General features: G+C 45.7%; 1 protein-coding gene across 1 annotated transcript in view; it reads right to left on the bottom strand.

Moving 5' to 3' along the window:
- DZIP1L (DAZ interacting zinc finger protein 1 like) overlaps positions 1–2613 on the bottom strand; it is a 60839-nt gene extending 58226 nt beyond the window's left edge. Inside the window, exon 1 of the mRNA XM_066598074.1 lies at positions 2534–2613. The gene's annotated coding sequence lies outside the window, so the exon portion shown is untranslated. The remainder of the gene's footprint in view (positions 1–2533) is intronic.
- Positions 2614–6000: the final 3387 nt, after the last annotated feature.

Consider the following 6000-nt stretch of genomic DNA (forward strand, 5'->3'; position numbering starts at 1 on the left):
GATGCTGAAACCCTCACTGATCAGTAAAACAAAGGGACATAAACACTCAAGTGAGTAGTATACGGTCTCCTAGACTTTCCTATGAGCCCATACCCTGCTATGAGGAGACCCGCAAAAAAGGTTGACTGGGGCCCAGCCATCAGATGAGCTATTCTGCGCCCTTTTGTTTTAGCAATTATTGAGGGGGAGTCTCCGCAGCTGGACTACCATAGTTCAAAACTTTTGACATGTCAGAAGTTTTCTGAAAGATTAATTACCCTTTTAAAGGGATTCTCTGGGACTTTTACTACTACTGTTGTTGTGGGGGTCTGTAACTTTAGATTCCTGCTGATCAGCTGATTGCCGGGCCTGCTGAAATTATGGGCAGCGGCGAAAGCAATTAGTTTGGTTCATATTGCAGAACTGAACTCAATGGGAGCTGTGCCTGTAGTAGCAGACTGGGCCACTGCAATGCTGACAGCTAGAGATGAGCGAGCATACTCGCTAAGGACAATTACTCGATCAAGCATTGCCCTTAGCGAGTATCTCCCCGCTCGGGAGCAAAGGTTCGGGTGCCAGCGCGGGTGACAGGTGAGTTGCGGCAGTCAGCAGGGGGAAGCGGAGACAGATCTCCCCTCCGCTCCTCCCCGCTCTCCCCACCTGCTGCCAGCAGCCGAATCTTTGCTCCCGAGCGGGCAGGTACTCGCTAAGGGCAATGCTCGATCGAGCAATTGCCCTTAGCAAGTAGGCTCGCTCATCTCTACTGACAGCACTACCTGCTCTCAGTGCTGCCCACAGTGACAGTGGGCCGGGCAATCAGCTGATTTGTTGGAATTCTGAGCAGCGGACCCCGCTGATCAACTATTGATGACCTACCCTGAGTATAGGTCATCAGTAGTAAATATCCCCTTTAAGTATTACATCTAAAAAGTTTTTAGTCTGCGAGTAAAGAACAATGTTTCTATCCACTGACAGCAAAAAGATGTTGAAAGTAGCGATAAATTGAAACAGGAAGTATATTGCAAAATTGCGTAGGCTTAAACAGACGAACATGGTTGCAGAGTTTTTTTTGCGTGTGAAAATCTATGAACATGTGGCCAAGCGAAGCCCTCGATTTCAATGAATTCATCCTCATGAGCTTGTTTCTCGCGTGCAATTCATATGCACGAGAAAAGATAGACCTTGCCTTATCTCTCTGCTTTTTTTATTTTTTTGCGTGCGAGATTTGAATAGTAAAAAAAAAAAACATCGTCGAAGACTTATAACTTGCTCATGCGCAAATGTGCTCTGCTGCGGCAAGCGTATTGGCATGTATGTTCGTCTGTCGAAACCCTGAGTAAGTTTTATTTATGTGAAATCAGAAACCCCCTAGAATGTGCGGCCGACTTACAGATGTTGTTGTTCTGTGATTGCTTCTGTTAATAATAATGATCACTTTTAGGGTTTCTTCACATGGGCGTGGCCAAGCCCCATTCTGCGGCCATGAAAATTACAGCCACACAACGGGACAAAACAAAACGATGGGTTTTGCTGCCACTATCGGGATTCTCGCGCGTTAATACTACGCATGAGAAAAGATAAGACTTTACATAGTTTTCGTATGTGCAAAAAAGATAGGGCAAGACTTATCTTCCCACTATTTTTTTAAACTCACACGCAATAGTTTGAATACTTAAAAAAAAAACAAAAATGGTTCATGTGTAATACGCTCTGTAGGGGTGAACATATTAACGCATGCGCCCGTGTGTTTTCGACCTCGAGTGCTCGAAAGTAAATGATAATCATTCGGTCTAAACTAACTTGACCAGACTTTCCCAGGGTCAAAGCGGTACGGAGGGGTGTGGTCAGGGGCGGGGCTTATGACAACGTATGATTTTACCTGCGTCGTTATAAAATGTACCAGGCTATTTACAAAAAAGATAAGAAGCAAATTCGCACCATTTCCACTATCACATGCGTTTTAGCGCATTTTATTGTTCTTTTTGCGCTGCCATAGACCGCTCACATCGCTGCAGGGCAAATCCAGCCGTGATAAAAAAGGCTATGCAGCCTAATCATTCCCTGGTGTTTTCGATTTCCCAGCAAAACGGCGCAGTTCATTGCAAATGCGCAGCACAATACAGCATTTCGGGTTTTTTTTTTCGCATGTGCGAATGCGCTTGCAAAATCGAAAGTGAAACTGAACTTATTGAAAACCATGGCTTCTTTTCTCTGTGCATTGCGTGTGCAAAAAACATGCGTAAACGGGCTTGTGTGAAGTCTCCCTAAAACATTACAAGACCGGATTCACATCTGCATTGGGAACTCTGTTCAGATCATGCAGCGCTATATCATCTGGGGACATGCCGGTTGGAATGTTGGACGTCGGGCGGACCCCATAGAGGTTGATAGTCCAATTGTGACCTAATATCAATTATTTCTGCAAAAACAGAATCAGTCCAAATAACCTGTGACAAACTCAGCTCTGCTACAACTGTGCCCTAGCGGCTGCAATCCCTGGCTTCCTGTATTACAAGCCCAGTGCATATATTCTGGAAGGTGAGAATAATGTTACCTGAGTATCAGCGGACGGACGCCGGGGTCATCCTCTTTATGTGACCCCGTATAACACTGACCTGTGAGCACTGACCAGGGACTCCTCTGCTCTGTGTCCTTCGCTCTGCACTGTATGTTACTACAAGCCAAGCTGTAACCTGAGCAACAACGCTTTCTGCGGTTTATTGTTCTGTGCCGTCACCTTTGTCCACTAGGGGGCAGCCATGTGCCTAACTGAATGTTTTATGTCTCACAGTAATAGACTGTTCCTGCTATTCCCAATATCCCGCCTCAATCCTGTGTTTTCCATACCTACGTAGATATCTATAAGACCTGCGGTGTTAGATATCCGTAGCCTTTACAGTAGCAGCATAGTGGATAAGATTTTACTAAACCTCGTTCACACGCAGCATAAACTGGCTTGCAGTATGCCAGCCTGGCGTGCAGTAAATCCCCAGCATATTAATTAAGGCCCCTCTCATGCAGGTGTTTTTTTTAGCATTTAACATTGTGTTTTCAGCGCTGCGCTAAAAGCTGTACAACGCTGCCGTTCTTAAAAAAAAAATACAAGTAGTACAGCAAAAAAAAAAACAATACAAGTTTGGTATCCTAGTAATCGTACTGACCCATGGAATAAAGGTATTGTATTATTTGTGTTGCAGTTTGTGTGCCGTAGGAACAGGACGTCTTATGCCTGTCTGGATAAGCCCTTAGCCATACTACTTTTATTTTTTTTTCAAAGAAAAATCTTTTTTTTTAATTATGTTCTGCAGCCATCTTCTGTGCACAATAACTTGTTTATTTTTCTGTCGACATAGTTGTGCGAGGGCTTATTTTTTGAGGGACTTCCTGTGGTTCCCGTTGGTAACATTTTGCAATAAATACGACTTTTTTATAATTTTTTATCGCATTTTTTCTTGTAGACAGCGTAACGAAAAAAAAATTGCTCTTCTGGCGTTCTTAATTTTTTTTTCAGGCATTGTTTACTGTGCGGGGTAAATCATGCGTTACTTTGATAGATCAGACTTTTATGGACGCATCGATACAAAACATGTATTTTTCTTTTATGATTTTGATTCTTTTATTATAAATACGGCAAAAGGGGGGGGTTAAACTTTTACAACTTTTTTTTTTTTTTTAAATAAGTGCTCCTGCACACTTGCTTTTTTTTTTGCGCTTTTTTTCACGCGATATCACTGCGTTTTTTTCATGCGATTGTCAATGGGACTTTCTAATGTTAAAAAAGTATCGCAGGTTGGTGCTTTGCAATTTTTGTGCAATGCGTTTTTAACATTAGAAAGTCCCATTGACAATCGCGTGAAAAAAACGCAGTGATATCGTGTGAAAAAAATGCAAGTGTGTGTCTACCCTAAGTAAAACTTTATTGATTTTGTTTTTACCTTTTTTTTAGTCCCCACAGGGGACAACAACTTTCGCTGCTTTGATGGCTCCTGCATAGGGATGAGCGAGTATACTCGCTAAAGCACTACTCGCTCGAGTAATGTGCTTTAGACGAGTATCTCCCTGCTCGTCCCTAAACATTTTGGGGGCCGGCGCGGGGCGGGGAGCTGCGGGGGAGAGCGGGGAGGAACGGAGGGGAGATCTCTCTCTCCCGCCCGCTCTCCCCTGCTCCCTGCAGCGACTCACCTGTCAGCTGCGGCGGCCCCCGAATCTTCAGGGACGAGTGGGGAGATACTCGGCTAAAGCACATTACTCGAGCGAGTAGTGCTTTAGCGAGTATACTCGCTCATCCCTACTCCTGCAGTATGATGTAATGTACCAAAATCACAAGTTATCGCCTATTCATAGCATAGGGGACAACTTGCTGAATGGTGGCGGTCTCACCGCTGGAACCCCAGACAATCTTCAGAATAGTGGTTTCTCCCCCCGCAGTGACGTTAGCATGAAGGAAGGGCTGCCTGAGCATGTGCGGTCAACGCTTCATTCATTTCAATGGAGCTGCCAGAAATACCCAAACAAGTGCTGCTTATCTCTGCAGTCCCATAGAATGGAGTGCTAGTGCGTTTGCATGACCAGCGCTCCGTTCAGTCTCCTGCTCACTGCGTGGAGTGCAGTAACCTGGCAGTGAGGAGGACTGGAAATAATGGACCCCCAATCCGGTGATCGGTGGGTGGCTTACCATGAAGGAAGTGCTGGCTGAGCATGCTTGGTCAGCACTCCATTCACTTCAGTGGGGTTGATGGAAATACCCAAACAGGTGTCGCTCGGCTATCTCCGAAGTCCCGTTGAAAGTGAACAGAGTGCTAGTGCGCTTGCATGATCGGTGCTCTGTTCAGCTTTCTTCTCACTACATGGGGTGTAGTAATCCTGCAGTAAGGAGTATGAGGAACAAGGGAACCTTGGGATCAATATGAGTCTTACAGGTGAGACCCTCACCGATCAGCAAGTTAGGCTTTTATTATAAATGACCTACAGCGGGCTGGACGATCAGCTGATCGGTGGGGACTCCAAATAGGGGCATCACTAGTACAGGCTTCTGCTGTGCGGGACATCACTAGTACAGGCTTCTGCTGTGCGGGGCATCACTAGTACAGGCTTCTGTCGTGCGGGGCATCACTAGTACAGGCTTCTGTCGTGCGGGGCATCACTAGTACAGGCTTCTGTCGTGCGGGGCATCACTAGTACAGGCTTCTGTCGTGCGGGGCATCACTAGTACAGGCTTCTGTCGTGCGGGGCATCACTAGTACAGGCTTCTGCTGTGCAGGACATCACTAGTACAGGCTTCTGCTGTGCGGGGCGTCACTAGTACAGGCTTCTGCTGTTCGGGGCATCACTAGTACAGGCTTCTGCTGTGCGGGGCATCACTAGTACAGGCTTCTGCTGTGCGGGGCATCACTAGTACAGGCTTCTGCTGTGCGGGGCATCACTAGTACAGGCTTCTGCTGTGCGGGGCATCACTAGTACAGGCTTCTGCTGTGCGGGGCATCACTAGTACAGGCTTCTGCTGTGCGGGACATCACTAGTACAGGCTTCTGCTGTGCGGGACATCACTAGTACAGGCTTCTGCTGTGCGGCGCATCACTAGTACAGGCTTCTGCTGTGCAGGACATCACTAGTACAGGCTTTTGTTGCTATGTGAATGTCTGCAGAACCCTTCTGAGGCAGCATGCTGGCAGAAAACGTTGGGAAAGATTCGGCTCCAGTCTTTTGTTTTTTTTTCAACAAGTTGTTTAGTTTATCACCTATTTTGTGATGTATAGTAACAACCTGCAGTTGGTAAATTTGTTGTAAGAAATGGCAGATACGGCGATTATTCCATAAACAGCCTATAAGGAAGCTGCAAGAAAGGAGAAAAGACAGTTCATTAGAAACACTTCTTTATTATGCTTTTATTACAAAAATTCATAGAATTATAATGGTTGGTACCGTGTGACACCATGTCCACGCACAGACGTATGACAAGAAAGAAGTGTTTTTTGAAACACGGCTTTTCTCTGTTGTTGCTATTCAAGCCATTTGACTCAC

The sequence above is a fragment of the Eleutherodactylus coqui genome, chromosome 1, assembly GCF_035609145.1.
Source record: "Eleutherodactylus coqui strain aEleCoq1 chromosome 1, aEleCoq1.hap1, whole genome shotgun sequence".
NCBI lineage: Eukaryota > Metazoa > Chordata > Amphibia > Anura > Eleutherodactylidae > Eleutherodactylus > Eleutherodactylus coqui.